The following is a 15,785-nucleotide window of genomic DNA, read 5'->3' on the forward strand; positions in this document are numbered from 1 at the left end:
GGAGCACTGTGAGCAAGCATCTCTGATGTCAAGTCCCATCACTTCCAAAATTCCATGTTCTATAAGGAGGACACACAGAGAGAATAGGTACTGGTCTGGGAAGTTCAGGTTTCTGAGCCTTTGGGTTCTTGTGACCAGGCTCCCAGCCTTCCAGGGTCCCTGTGTTGTTTGGCCAGAAGTCATGAGCTCTCCTCACACTCTTCAAGTCTGCAGGAAAAGATCCTGGGAGTCACAACCAATTTCTTATCAGTATCACCTTTTTTTCCTTCAGTGGCTCCCTCAGGGAACTAGTGACAAGAGAGGAGTGGATGAGTGTGTGCTGGGCACATCTGTATGTAATAGGGGATGAATTTGGGGCCTGTCCAATGCACTGTTTCAAGTAGCCACATCTCCTTTTTTCGGCCCCTCAGTGATTTCGACCTTCCACCACAGTCCTGTAGCCCAGCCCCAGAATCCTTAATTCAGCTTCAACAGATCATCTGCAGCTCCAGCCCATACTGTTCCAACTACTCCCAGGGACTTAGGCCCGTACGTCATTGATGAGTGGACACAGTTGCTTGGCAATGCTACCAAAGACCAGCTTGGTGTCCTTTCTATTCATGGTAGATGATTATCTATAGGGCCTTTACCACCTGAACTCTCACTCGCCAATCATCCTTCAGGAGGTCTTTCAAGAATGAAACCAGGCTCATCAAAGACTATTTGGAAGAAGGTATAGGATCACTTACCACCTGGGGATCATGCAACACTTTAGGGACAGGGATTTATCTGAGAAAAGAGGTGGTACCTAAGAGAAACAGACACAAGGAATCGAGGGGCTGGATGCACTGAGAACGTGGTGGGGCTGGTGCTCAGCGTGTGTGGGAGGCCTGACGGCCAGGCTGTATAAGTCCACAGACTGGATGTTGTACTGACCTAGAATGAGGGGTGGGGAATAAACTAAGCCTCTGGTAATTAAAACACCCAAGGGAGGTACATTAAGTGGTTCAGAGACGGACACTTGATTCCCATTTGGTCCCCCACTCTTACTTTTCCTGGGTGCAGTGCCAGGTTCCTGATCCCATGAAGCCTGATTTCCTTGATGAGATTGGGTTCCTTAAACCAGCTGGTTAGATTGCCCAGAAGTCTTGCACCAGAGTCTCAGCCACTGATCAGTGCCAGAGGAGCTGTGGGAGCAAGGAAAGATAAAGTCATGGGTACCCCAATTCCCCTCAGCCCTCCCTCAGGCCCCACAGGCAGGCAAGGCGGTGACCAGTTGAGAGCAGTGACAGATCTGTACACATGGGGTAGAGACTAAGGCCATGGAAGACGAAGCTCATAAAGTCTGCATTTTGGGCCAGACACTGGGATGCAAGAATCACTCTAGGGGGACTAGAGCTGCTGATCCCCTCCCCAGGCATTCCTCTGCCTATTTTAACCAGGCTCCTGGAATGGCAGGCAAGGAAACCCCACTTGACATGGCTCAATTCCATTCCTTGAACTTTCTGGGGTGAGTTATTCAACATTTCTGTTAAATATTCCTCAGCTGCAGGAAATGGATGCCAAGGGCTGTCATCCTCTCCCCAGGCTTTCACCTCTGCATAGAAGCTCCTGGCTGGGATCTTCTCATGATTATCCAGGCTGTAGGGGAGGTTCTTGACAAGGTTCAGAATTTGGTTTAGAATGGCTGGCTCACAGTTCTTCACAATGACACTGGGGTGGGAGAAGGGAACTTAAGAGTTGCTGGATGGGGGGGTGGGCAGCAGTGGGGGTGTGGAGAAGGGGACAAAGGTTTAGTGTGCACAGAACAGGGGAAACATGAATGCTGAGGTCTGGGGATGAGGAAGGGAAGGTTAAAGGCTGCTCTATTTGAGTGCTGGGACCTGGAAAAATGGAGGTAGGGGGGCAAGAGAGTGGTATGAGGCTTGCTGGAGAAATGGTCCCCACCTTGTCAGTTCCATGATCCCTAAGTAGTAAAATTCAGGGCAGGATAGAAGTTTCCAACACTTCTGTTGATCTGCATAGACCAACACTCCACTGCATGCAGCCGTCAGTAGCAACTTCCATCTCCAAGGCACAACTGAAGGCCAGTCATCATGGAATTTGAGAAAAGAAAGGGACAGACTGATGGATAAGGTGTTATGCCCTAGTTTGCATCCTTATGCTGGCAAGTCAGGAGACAGTTCCCTAATCTGGTAACTGGGTTGGTTCTGATTCGCAGCTCCGAAAATCCACAGCTCTCTGAAACCCATCTCCAATCTCTCACCTACTCAGTCCTTCAACGTCGGTGCTCAAGCAACCACAGAGTCTTACAGAAGAGGCAACAGAAGTGTTTGAGAGCCATAGTGTTCACATTCTGCTCTACATGGCATAGAAAGGTTAGGGTGTGTCTTCACCTCCACAGCCACCCAATCAGAATGTCTCTGCTTACTTGTTTTATTTTTTAATGTAAGGTTGCACTTGAATCCAATACCCTGAGGTTTTAGAAAGAGGAATGAAAATCACTTATTTAGGAACCCAACTCGCACTTTATGGCAGAAAACTGCTGTAGTGACTTGCACAAGATGTCACAACTAGTTGCAAAACTCAGCCAGAGGTCACCCAGATTTGAATGGCCACAACCACATGGAGAAAATGACACAGGGGTAGTCTTGCCCTGTCATTCACCATCTAATTGAAACTTTTCACATGCAGAGTTAGGAACATGGATGTGATCCACTGAGTGAATCAGGAGAACAGCGCATGAAAGAAAAGGAGGAAAGAAAAACTGGAAAATATGTGAGAACATTCCAGCGTGTGATGCTGCAGCATCCACACCGCTAAGTAGGTAGAATATCGGTGTGGAAGCTGCAGCATCTCTTTTTCAGCATCCCTAGGGGATCAGCATCAAGTTGCCCAGGGCTCTCTGGAGTTGACTAGTCCCATTGCTCCATCACATGGGGTTAGGCTTACCTAGATGGGTTAAAGACCTTGCTCTCCTTTCTCTGGGCTCTGATTCTCCACGTAGACAACCTCCAGGGAAGGATAATTATCAATCACCCAGTGGAGATGACACAGCACAGCCAGCAAGAGCCATGGAAAGAGTTTATGAATGGAGCCCTGGCACAGGGACCCAGACAGCATCTCATACAAGGCACAGGCCACCTGGGAGAAGACACACAGGAAAGAGGGAAGCAGAACTGACTAGGCCTGATGCAGACAAAACGGTCCTACAATACCACACATTGAGTCCAGCCCTGCCCCAACCTGTTGCTGCCCAAAGGGTGCACAAAGACTGAAAGCCCACAGATCATCCCTGGGAAAATGAGGAGCCATGCACATGTAATCTGCTCTCTCTTTATTCCCCAACATACAAACAAAAAGAGAAGCAATTCTAAATTTTCAACAGAAAATGATTTGGGGTACACTTGTCCAACCCAATTTCAGGTAACCAAACCTCCTCCTCCACCATCCCCCAAGGCCAGGCTCCAGGAAAATGAGCATCTGCCCCCAAATCAAGAGATAAAAAAGCTGATTAACTCTGAACATCAGTTTCCCTGTCCATGAAATGGGACTGACCTCCACCCTTTCTACATCATGTAGTTCCTTGATGTCCATGTCCATGTACGTGCAATATTAGTGTGACCAGTGTTAACCCTCTCCTCTTCCTTCACTCCTCCCTGACACCTGTTCTCACCCTGTAGGTACCCTTTGATCTTCAGATCTGCCCCCAAGTCCCAGTGATTCCTTGGCCCCCTCTCCTCCCTCATGCTAACCAACACACACTGGGGGGCCATCTCTCTTGTTTCCCCTGTGTGGCGCTATTCCAGAATGCCTGTGAGCAGCTGCAGGATGTAGATCATGGACTCTCGCCAGGTATCAAACAGGGTCAGAATGGTTCTGCAGGACCCAGAGACAGCTATGTCATGGGCCCCGGGGCCCATGTTCCTAGGACTAGTCTGGGCTCAGGCCTATGAACGACCAGTTCTCAGATGCTAGAGGGAGGCGGACCCAAAAGAACTTGGTCAGAGAACATAAAGTTTGACTGGCATCAGGAGAAACCTGCTTGTGCAGAGATTTTTTGTCATGGGCTTTGGGTGGAGAAAGGGAGGGTTACCTGGGATGGGGGATGTGTTCCTGGGCCATGGGAGAGGCACCTATCTCAAGGAAGGAGCCCGTTGAGCAGCAGGGGCACCATGGTGTGGGTGTGGTTACCCACAAGCAAGCACATGACCCGAAGGGTCTCTTCCTTTGTGCTGGGCTCCATCTGGAATTTGAGCTGTTCCAGGATGCCCTCTACAATCTCCTCAACCTGCAGGGTAGAGCCAAAAGAACCTCAGTCATTCCTTCTTTACTTCCTTCCCTTCTATTCCCTCTCTACCAATTCCTCAACTCAACAGGGCTGAGTCACAATCCTGTCAGTGACTCTTCTCAAGGCAGAGTCCTAGGGTGCCAGAGGCCAGACCAGCAGGGAACACAAAAAAAATTCCAAAAGCAAATGCCAAGGCCCACTGTAGCCAATGCCTGCCCACAGCCACAAAGTCCAGACAAGAGCTCTCAGGTTTCTCAAGAGACACAAGACCCTCCAGAGGGAAAGCAAAAGCTTGGGAGACATCTCAGGGCTTTCCCTCCCAGCTGAGATTAACATCCACTCATGAAACTGCAGGCACAGTGACACTGGATGTGGAAGGACCACAAGGCTCTCACCTGGCCCTCTGACCTCTAGTATATGGACCTCTGGAAAGCCTACTGCATTGTAATTCCTCAAGGACACCTTCATGGTGTCCTTCCCTTTCTGGTACCTAGGTCAGGCAACTCACATACAAGTAGAATGGTGGCCACTCAAGAGAGCTGCCCTATGTGACCCCACCTTGAAGGTTCTTTTTTCAGTGAAGTAGGAAATGTAGATTTTTAAATGCTAAACCTTCTCATTTTTATATGTTAGCCTAAAAGAAAACTTATGCAAAGGTCAGATATCCTGTGAGCTTGCTTGTTTGCAGTCCACAGCTTTACCTTTCACAGAAGTCTAGGCCCCCTGACACTCCAGGGAATCGAGTGAATCCCCTAACAATGCTTACACTCCTCCACATGGTTGTCATTAACTGAGGAATCAACCACCCAGATGGGAGACACTGCAGTTACAAGCTCAGAATTACATTGCTAGGGCTCCCTGTGACCACAGAGGAAATTTAGTGCAAGCCTTTAGCCTTTAGCCTTTAGCCTTTAGGAGTCAATGAATTAAAGCCAGCTGAGGAGAGAGGGACTTGGCCCAGGCCTTCTGGCTGCTTGGTGACAGAGCCAGGGGAAGAGTCCAGGGTTCCTGACTTTCAGGGCAGAGCTGTCGCTATAGCACCACACTACCTTCCCCACATCTGTGCCTCACTCTTGGATGACAGCACTCATCAACTGGGCTGAAGCCAGAGACAACTGGGCTCTGCTGCTGCTCAGTTCCTCCACGGTTGTCAGTACCAGGTTGGTGAGCTGCGGCTGGGGGAAGAACTGTGCGAATGCCTGCAACAGGGTGGTATCAGGCTGGACACAAAGGGTCCCCTGTCTGAGACAGCCTGTGCCACTCCTTCTGGCTAGGGAGGGCTTCTCTTGGGAAGATGGTGTGCTTTTGTCTTAGGCTTGTGCTATCTGCCTAGATCCAGAAGACTCTTTCACTGGTGACAGAGTCTTTGGGGATGGAAGGGAGATAACACCAACCTCAGATGCAGTGTGGGGCTCAGAGGTCAGTGGCTGCAGAGGCAGAACACGGGGAGAAGAAAGCTGGGGCTCAGAAGCTCAGTGACATCTCTTTGAGACATGGGTGGTGTATACACATTGCTCACAAAGCATCATTAGCATGAAGCAAAGGCTTCTGGGAAGATGGGTCAGAAAAAATTAGGACCCATGATGCCCAAGGGAAACAAATGGTAGTTTCTGGTAGGAAAATTTTCCCAAAAGGAAAAGTTCCCATCTACTAATGGAATGGGAAACAAGATGAGACTGAAGAGTCCCATCCAGAAGTCTCTAATATCAAGTCAATGAGAGCCTCAGGCTCTCCCCACTTTGTCTGTGGTCCTGCCCCCTCACCTTGCCAATACCAGTGGTATTTCTATAGAACAAGTTCCAGTCACTCTTGCTCTCTTCTTCCTGCAAGCCCTGTTTTTGCTTTTCCATCTCTGAAACAAAGATTCCCAACCACACCCCTCAGACACTCAGAAAGTACCTTAGGCTCCCCACTTTCCCACCTTGTAAGCCAAACTCTTCCTGCCCTAAGTCAGCTGGGGGCTATGTATCCTGTGGGGCTGGGAGTAGAGGAATGGACACTGAGAACAGGAATGGTGGGAGCTGAGCTCAGAGAAGCTCCCGTGCTGCCTGCCTTGGAGCAGAGGTAGAATTGGGTAACAATATGGGGCTCCGCAGGAAGAGGAGAAACTAGTTCAAAAGAACTACTTCCTATGTGGGTACTTTGGCCCAGGAGATTAACTGTAGATGTTTGGGGACAGATTCCCAAATGGAAATGAGGTGCTCAATTAACTTCTTGGGCCTCAGTCTTCTGGGACAGAGTGTGGGAGGATAGCCAGCCCAAGCGGGAGGCTGCAGTGCGGGTGATGAGAAACTTCCCCATACGCTGTTTCCCTGGGAGGATCCAGTAGAGGTGGTAGGCAGCCTGGGATGACAGACAGCAGATGTCATCCACTGGGGCCTGACAGCACATGGCCAGCAGGGTTACCAAGGGTAAATTTTCTTGGGAAAACACCAATAAAATAAAAAGACAACCCACAGAATGGGAGAACATGTTTGCCAATACATCTGATAAGAGGTTAATATCCAAAATTTATAAAGAACTTACAAAACTGAACAAACAACCCAATTAAAAAACAAGGAAAGGGCCCTGGCTGGTGTGGTTCAGTGGATTGGGTGCCGGCCTACAAACAAAAGGGTCGCCAGTTCATTTCCCAGTCAGGGCACATGCCTGGGTTGTGGGCCAGGTCCTCAGTAGGGGACACGTGAGAGGCAACCACACATTAATGTTTCTTTCCCTCTCTTTTTCTGTCCCTTCCCCTCTAAAAATAAATTTAAAAAAATTTTTTTAAATAGGCAAAGGACCTGAATAGACACTTCTCCAAAGAAGACATACAGATGGCCAATAGATATATGAAAGGATGCTCAATGTCACTAATAATCAGAGAAATATAAATTGAAACCACAATGAGATACTATCTCACACCTGTCAGAATAGCCATCATCAATAAATCAATGAACAACAAGTGTTGGGGAGGATGTGGAGAAAGGGGAACCCTTTTGCACTGTTGGTGGGAATGTAGACTGGTGTAGCTACTGTGGAAAGCAGTATGGAGATGCCTCAAAATATTAAAAATGGATCTGCCATTGGACCCAGTGATCCCACTTCTGATAATGTAACCAAAGGAGCCCAAAACACTCATTCAAAAGAACATAAGCACCCCATGCTCATCGCAGTGTTATTTACAATCACCAAGATATGGAAACAGCCCAAGTAGATGAGTGGATAAAAAAGCTGTGGGACATTTACACAATGGAATTCTACTCATCTGTATAAAAAAGAGAAAAGTTTACCCTTTGTGACAGCATGGATGGATCTGGAGAATGTTATGCTAAGTGAAATAAGCCAGAAAAAGACAAATGCCATATGATTTCACTCATATGTGGATCTAATGAACAAACTTAACTTAGAAGCAAAATAGAGATAGACTCATAAATGGAGAGCAGGCTGACAGCTATGGGGGTAGGGGTTAGAGGGTGGAGAGGTTAAGCAAAATGGAAAAAGGACTCGTGGACATGGGACAACAGTGTGGTGATTGGGGGGGTTGAGGGGTAAAGGAGACTAAATGGTAATGGAAAAATTACAATTAAAATAAATTAATTAAAAAAGAAGGGGGTTCTATTCTGTCCCCCTTCTTACATCCCCCCTTAGCCATGGCTTCCACTCATCCTGGTCATCATCATCGTCATCATCATCATCATCATCATCCTACTTGACATCATCAAAATATGAGTGTTTAGTTTGTACCAGCCTTATTCGTGTTATTTCACTGATCCTCACACTAACGCTTTGAGGGACACCATGTTAAAGAGAGGGAAAACTTGTTTCCCAAATCTAGACACCCAGCCCAGATCAGAGTTCCAAATCTACATGGCTACTGGACATCTCCACCTGGCACCCCCAACCCCTTCTCGTCAAAAACTGAATGCATCGTCTTCCTCCCCCTTTTGTCCTGGGTTCCCCGTCTCAGTGAAGGATACTCTTCTTCTCCCACTGAGATGCTAGAAACCTCAGAACCATCCTGGATGCCCTCTCCCTCTTGTCTTTATCTTCTGTATCCAGTCTGTCCCCAGGGGCCAGCAGAGAGATCACTTTTACTTCCTTGTCAAAGAACTCTGCATTACAGTCCCACTAGACCCCTGACTGTTCTCTAGATGGGCCCCCAAAAGCTCCTGACCCAGAGTCTTGACTCACACTGTTATGTCAACTGGGAATACCTGCCTCCCTCCTTCTCTGAAACTGGCCTCAACCAGCCCAAGCCCCAGGCAGCCCACATGGCCAGTATGCCTCAGCAACATTCATGTAGCCTTTAGTAGGCCATTCTGTGTAGTTAGCTATCTCCTTCCTGTACATGTCATCTCTCCATTGATACTGCTTGCACCTTGGGCTTGGAGAGTCACTGCTGCTGCTCACAATGGTGATGGGTGCTCTGAGAATCTGGCAGGGGAAGATCCTTGGAAAGGGGAGGCCTCAGAGTGTGGACACCAACACATCTCATCAACACGTGGAGAGTGCTTGGCTGCCAGGCATTCTTCCCAGTGCTTTTACATTTTATCCTCAAAACCACCCTACAACACACATCACTTTTGTGGGATTCCACCAAAAATGCACAATCTGAATCTAATCATGAGGAAATAAGAAACAAACCAAAACCTAGGCACATTCTGCAAAATTAATGGTCTGTACACTTTTAAAATGTCAAGATCACAGCTGTGACTGGTGTGGCTCACTTGGTTGGGTGTGTCCCACAAAGCGAAAGGTCCCAGGTTTGATTCTGGTCAGGGCACAAGCCTGGGTTGTGGGTTTAGTCCCCTGTCAGGACTCATGCAAGAGGCAACCAATCAATGTTTCTCCCTCACATCGATGTTTCTTTTCTTTTTTCTTTTCTTTTTTCTTTTCTTCTTTCTTTCTTTCTTTCTTTCTTTCTTTCTTTCTTTCTTTCTTTCTTTCTTTCTTTCTTTCTTTCTCTCTTTCTTTCTCTCTCTTTCTTTCTCTTTCTTTCTTTCTTTTCTTTCTTTCCTTTCTTTGCTTTCTTTCCTTCTTTCTCTCCTTTCTTTCCTTCCCTCCCTCCCTCCCTTGTCTCTTTTCTTTTCCTTTCCTTTTTCTTTTCTTTTCTTTTCTTCTTTTCCTCCCTCCTTCCCTTCCTTCTTCCCTCTCCCTGTCTCTCCCTGAAAATAAAATCTTTAAAATGTCAAGGTCATGAAGGATAAAGATGAGGACTTTATTCCAGTTTAAAGAAGAATAAAGAGAAATGACAACTGAACACACTGTTTGCTTCTGAATTAGACTCTGGACCACAGAAAGGAATTTTTTTCTTTTGCTCTAAAACACATTTTTGGGACAATTGATGATTTTCAAATTGGTCTATAAATTAGGTAACAGTGCTGTAGCAACATTAATTTCCTGATTTTGGTTACTGGACTGTGCTTATGTAAGAGAATATCTTTATTTTTAGACAATACACACTGAAGTATTTAGGAATAAATGAGCATCATGACTGCAGCGTCCATTTCAGGTTCAGAAAATACATTAACAATAACTTAATAAATAAGTTATATAAGTTATATGGGAGATGATAAAGCAAACATGGGAAAACATTAAGATTTTGCAGGGAGAATTTCTTGGGAGGAGAATAAACAGGAGTTCTTTGGAATATTTTTTTTCAACTTTAAGTACAAAATTATTTCAAAATTTAAAAAAACTTTTTAGAAAATATCCTATAAGTACCATAGCCTCACCTTACAGAGAAACTGAAGCACAGAGAGGTTCAGCAACTTGCTCAAGGGCACACAGATAATAGGTGACAGGGCTGGGATTCCAACCCAGGTGGTCTGCTTTGCCAGGTTTGAGCCTCTAGCCACCTTGCCAGCCTGCCTCTCAAACTGAAAATGCTTCTCCTTTGCCAGTGTACTCTGCCTTACCTCCCTCTCCTGAAGCTCCTCATGGGAAGTGTGGAAGATGGAGAAGGCCATCATCTTGATCAGTTTCTCGTTCCTTGAGGTCTGTAGGGAGAAGCCAAAGAATTTATACAGGAAAGCCTAGGAGGGGTAGGGGACTGGCTCACACATAGCTTGGAGTAAGGTTAAGGCAGGCATTTCCAAGACTACCCACCACCTTCACCCACAGCCCCATCCTCCACCTGGCCCTCTTGCTCTCTGAGGTACCTGGATAAGGCAGCAATGCCAGGAGCAGGCATGAAAGGGAAAAGCAAGCTGCATCCCTAATTTCTCAGCATCTTAGGGATCATCCTTCACAAACTTTCTCTCTTCTGATAGGGGACTCAAGGGTTGGAAAAAATTTAGTTTAAAGTAAATAGTTAATAAGCCTAGTAGGTAATGCATACATTGAAGTTATTGTTTCAGGAACTGTAGATGTGGCTCATCCTGACTTCTGGGAGATACAGCCAACCTCCTAAGGCACCACTAAAGATTGCCACCTGGGGACAAGTGGAGACACATCCAGGCCATTGTGTTCCAGGGAGAGACAGATGACCACCCTCCTGGGGGAACAGCTAACCAGCCAGGGCAAGAATGCTACAGTTTTTTAAATCTAATTTTCCCTGAATTTCAAACCCTCTCACCTCACTTTGTATATTCCCTGTTGTGAAAAGGCTGGCTTGAAAGAAAATTAAGATGATCCCTTAGGGTAGGAACCCACTGTCTTCTCAGGTCTCTGGCCATCTGAATAAAGCGCTCATAAAGATTCAGGCCCAGTCTCTGTTGATGGGGCCTGGCGGGTGACAGGCAGCACAAACTGGCTTTTCCGGTTTCGCTTCCACATACTTCCCACTTCCAGCTAGGACGTAAAAAACAACTCCTTAAATTTGCATAATTTTAAAATCCAAATTGCGTAATTGGAAAGGTACTCTTACGTAGTTCTTCTCTCACCCTCTCTGAATTTCAGTGGCCTTTGTCCTTGCTTACTGCACCAATACCAGTCACTGTGGACTCACCCACTCCCTACCTCAGGGTCTCTGCACTTCTTATTTCTCTGTCTAGAACCTTCTTCCCTGGGCTCTTCAAAACATCTCATCCCATCTGTTAGAACTCACCTCAGTGAGCCTTCCCTGACCTCCAGCTCACCACGTCTCAGGTGAGAACCAAACCCAGGAGCAGTATCTATCCCATTCATTGCTCTGCCCCCAGTGCTAACAGTGCCAGATGCAGCAGGCAAACAGGACCTACAGCTGTGCAGTGAGCATCTTAATGCACTCCGAAACAGCCCCTCTGTGGGCATCTTTCCCCCTCTGGTGGATGCTCATGGTGTGTCCTTCAGACCTTAGAGTTCCTTCCCTTCAACCAGCCGCAGGCACTTTTGTGAACAGCTACAACTTCTAGCCTTCATAGAGGAACCTGCCCCGAGGTCAGGGAGGTGGGAGGGGGAACCTCCTTGCTCTGGGGACCTGGGATCTACTTTGCTTCATTGTGTGCTACATCGTTCTCTCTCCTGTCCCTGCCCCAACCAACCAACCTTGGAAACCTGGAGCCAGTGACAGACTAAAGTGGGGGGCGGCTACAAAAGCCCCTCCCTTGTCTCCAGGCAGGAGAGACTCTGCAGGGCAGTGTCCATCCAGGGCTCCCAGGGGATCAGGCCACAGCCTTGCTTGGCCTCTCCTCCCCGCCCTCCTTCCGTGCTAAATCACTTGACAAGAATTCTCACCTGATCTAAGGCACCTTCTTTTCTGTGTAGCTGGCAAATGACTACTCATCTTCCCAGACGTACTCACTCCTCTGCAGGAAACTCATCTTCCCAGTTTGCCCAGGATGGAGGTGCTTCCCCAGTTTCTGCAGGCAGCTGGGGCTACATTCAGCCATTGGCACCATAACAGTGGGGAAAAGACTGTACATTCCAGTCCATGGGGCATTATAGCTACTCAAAACCTTGCTAAACTATTACTCAGGACTTTCTCCTCTAGCAGTCAACACTCCCCTACGGGGCCTCTATTTTCTCACCTAATAAACCATCTACAAGTCGAATACCCCTTCTGCATTGTCAGTGATGCTCCAGGAGGGGCATACCTGTGGAAAGGCTTGCTAATAGCCAATGCTGACAAAATTTTCAAATCTCAGAGGCCCCTCTCACAAACACTACTTGTGGAATTCTCAACACAATACCCTATATCTCTGGGGGAATTCCTAACCTGGGAATGAAACAAATTTCATCCATACCCGCTTTCCAAAGCCGGCTATTCCTAGCCCACCTTTAGAGAAAACCTCACCAAAAACAGCTTACTGCCAAGGCAAGCCATCCTACCCAGTTAATGAATTCCTCCCACAAGAAAGAGAGGACTGTATCACTGTACTGCAGCTCTCAAGTCGCCCTACATTTTGTAATGAGGAAGGGCTTTATCTTTACTCAAGTCATAAATAGCACAAGTTTCTGCAGCCTTGTAATACACCCCCTAGTTGCAGCCTCGCTGGCGGCACAGGGATTACAATGGTGGGGCACCAAATACCCAAGGACCAAGCAACTGGTCAAAGGCAGATACGTCTCTGTAGAAACCCAGCCAGTTAAGCTGGCAGAAATTGCTTTGATGGCAGAAATACCTCCCTTGACAGGAGTATATTGGATTTGAAAATCCCAGGCATACTGGACCCTCCCTCCACAATAGCAGGCAATCTGTTCCTTTGGGTATGTTCTTCCTGACATCTCCATATTGTGGGAAAATGCCTCCCTCCCATCCCGTTACAAGGACAAGGACATCTTTTCAAGAGGGCTGGTCCCCTTATTCCTCTAATATCATTTATTGGGATTCTCTCTGCCATGGGAGCAGCAGTAGGAGAAGCTTCATTAGGAATCCACCACCGCCTATCACAGGAAACAGCTAAGTCACTAACTAAAACAGGGCAAACGCTTGCAGCACTCCAAGGGCAACTGGACTCATTAGCTGCAGTTGCCCTCTAAAATCGAAGGGCATTAGACTCCTCACAGCCTCAGCAGGAGACACATGTTTGTACCTCAAGGAAGAGTGTTGCCTCTACACTAACAAGTCAGGACAGGTCCAGCAAAACATCCAAAGCATCCTTGAGTCTGCATTTAGGATCAAAAGTTCAACCTGTTTTGGGGATTCAAATTCATGGCTCATGTTTTTACTTCTTCCCTTTGCAGCACCGTTATTAATTATACTAATGATACCATTATTTAGACCCATGATAATCAACTTACTAACTAAATTTATCTCTTCTAGAATAGAGGCTGTAAAGCTGCAAATGACTGTCATGAATGCCTATCAACCTCTGAAACCAGAGGCTCCAGACATCTATCATGGGCCGATGGAAGGACACTTTCCTCCCCATCCTCTGACCAGCATATAGCATCCCTGACAGTCCCAGAGATTCTTTACCAACTTCCAGGTAGAATGGGGTGAGTTTTGTGGTTCTCAATAGGCAGGGTCTACTGTCCCATCCAAGCCTGAAGCAACTACAGAAGATAGGCCTTCACCCCTCAGCAACCCAAAAAGGAATTTTTGAGAACTATGTCTCTTAGGAGGAAATGAGGGAGCATAGGAAGAACTCTGACACTGCGCTGCTATTACTGACCAGTGTCTAGCTAGCATCCTGGTTGCCAGGAAATGCCTTTTATCACTTAGGTAGGATGAATAGCAAACCAAGGCAGGGAGGAGAAGAGAGACATGACTCACTCACTAACTCAGTAGTTCTGAACGTGGTGTGATAATATTGCCAGGTGTTCCAACATCACAAGAAACACTATGTTAGCTCCAGAGGAAGGAAGCCCTTGAAATTTTATATAGCATTTCCACTATATAGTGGAAAAAAAACCTTGAAACTGTGTTTTCACCCCAAGGCCTAGAATGCAGAAGAAGGTCCACAAAGCCCAAAGAAGCAGCCCATAAAACAACTTTGGTTAACTGTCTACCTCTGGTTACTATCTGTTTTATGAGGGAGTCCCTAGTGCTTACAGAGTAAGCCCATAAATAACTTTGGGTAACTGTACCAACTTTAATTAACTGCCTCCTGTCATGTACCTGTTTTACAACAAGATGAACAAATGGAGTCTGAAATAAAATAAGGATTTGGGCTAACAGGCCCCAAACATCCCTAAGTTTGGGTAGACATGTCCCTGCAGAGAAGCTGGCACCACATTTACCCGTTAATCAATATATAACTCCCATATTATGGGAGTAATCAATTTTTTACTCCCATCTCACCAACTACCTAAGTCCTCAGAACAAAGGAGACACACACTCTCTGTCTCTGTCTCTCTCTGTCTCTCTCTCTCTCGTGGGACTGGAGTGCTCTTGGCTTGCTGGCCACCCAGCCTCAGGCCACACAGTGGCTTGCCACCCAGGCCTTCAGCTGCCCTTACTTTCGCCACCCTGCTTTGCCCTGAACCTATGCCTTTCACCTCCCCACTCCTTAGCTAGGCCTGTTCTCTTCCATGGGAACAGATCACTAATAAACTCTGACTGTACGCTAATATATTTGCTGATCTATAATTCTTTACATGCATCAGCAAAAAGAGCCTAGGTCTAGAATTCTGGCCAAGATGGAGGAGTAGGTAGACACACTGTACCTCCTTGCACAACTAAGATAGGGATAACAACAATTTAGAAACAAAATAACAACCAGAACTGACAGAAAATTGAACTGTATGGAAGTCGGACAACCAAGAAGTTAAAATAGACACATTCATCCAGACCGGTAGGAGGGGAGGAGCCGGGCGGAGAGGGGTTGCGTTGCATGAAGAGCATTGGGACCAGACCCAGCAGGCAGACCTTGGGTGTGCAAGTGGTGGCTGGAAGACCCTGGCCGAGGGTGGCAACCGGCAGACCCAGCAAGGTGGCAATTCTGAAGCAAGGCACTGCCAGCAACCCAGGATCCCAGCACTGGGAAATAGAGCTTTGGGGCATTGATTGAAAACACCTGTGGGGGTTGAAGCGCAGGGAGAGACTCCCAGCCTCACAGGAGAGGTTGTTGGAAAGTCCCACGGGGTGCACAAGCCCACCCACACAGGAATCAGCACCAGAAAGGTCCAGTTTGCTGGGGAGAAGTGGCAGAAGGGACTGAATTGGCAGAGAGTAGAGCAAGCACCATTGTTCCCTCTCAGACCCCGTCCCCACATACAGCATCACAACTCAGCGACTGGGTTGCCCCGTCCCAGTGAACACCGAAGGCTCCGCCCCATACGTAACAGGCGCAACCAGACCAGGATGGGAAAAAAAAAGAGAGAGAGATGGCTCAAATAGAACAAATGAAAGCCCCAGAACCCATCCTTTCAAACGACCGAGAGATAGCCAACCTATCAGATGCACAGTTCCAAGCACTGGTGATCAGGATGCTCACAGAATTGGTTGATTTTGGTCGCAAATTAGATGAAAAAAAAGAAGGCTACAATAAATGAAGAAAAATGCACAGGGAACTAACAGTGCTGGAATGAAAGCTGGGTCTCACATCAATGCAGTAGACCAGAAGGAAGAAACAACCACACAGAAAAGAATGAAGAAATAAGAATTCAAAAAAATGAGGAGAGGCTCAGGAACCTCTGGGACATCTTTAAACGTTCCAACATCCGCATT

The 15,785-nt window shown here is 47.1% G+C and overlaps 2 long non-coding RNA genes across 2 annotated transcripts; both read right to left on the reverse strand.

Moving 5' to 3' along the window:
- Positions 1 to 414: 414 nt before the first annotated feature.
- LOC118498967 lies at positions 415 to 2,183 on the reverse strand. Its single transcript, XR_004901466.1, has 3 exons — positions 1,927 to 2,183; positions 1,575 to 1,692; positions 415 to 1,166 (listed from the first exon to the last, which is right to left on the reverse strand). It is a non-coding gene; the product is annotated as an uncharacterized LOC118498967 (long non-coding RNA).
- A 1,962-nt stretch (positions 2,184 to 4,145) lies between these two features.
- LOC118498726 lies at positions 4,146 to 6,510 on the reverse strand. The gene is made up of 3 exons (XR_004901194.1): positions 6,034 to 6,510; positions 5,320 to 5,469; positions 4,146 to 4,270 (listed from the first exon to the last, which is right to left on the reverse strand). It is a non-coding gene; the product is annotated as an uncharacterized LOC118498726 (long non-coding RNA).
- Between the last annotated feature and the right edge of the window lie 9,275 nt (positions 6,511 to 15,785).

The sequence above is a fragment of the Phyllostomus discolor genome, chromosome 2 (genome assembly GCF_004126475.2).
Source record: "Phyllostomus discolor isolate MPI-MPIP mPhyDis1 chromosome 2, mPhyDis1.pri.v3, whole genome shotgun sequence".
Classification (NCBI taxonomy): Eukaryota; Metazoa; Chordata; class Mammalia; order Chiroptera; family Phyllostomidae; genus Phyllostomus; species Phyllostomus discolor.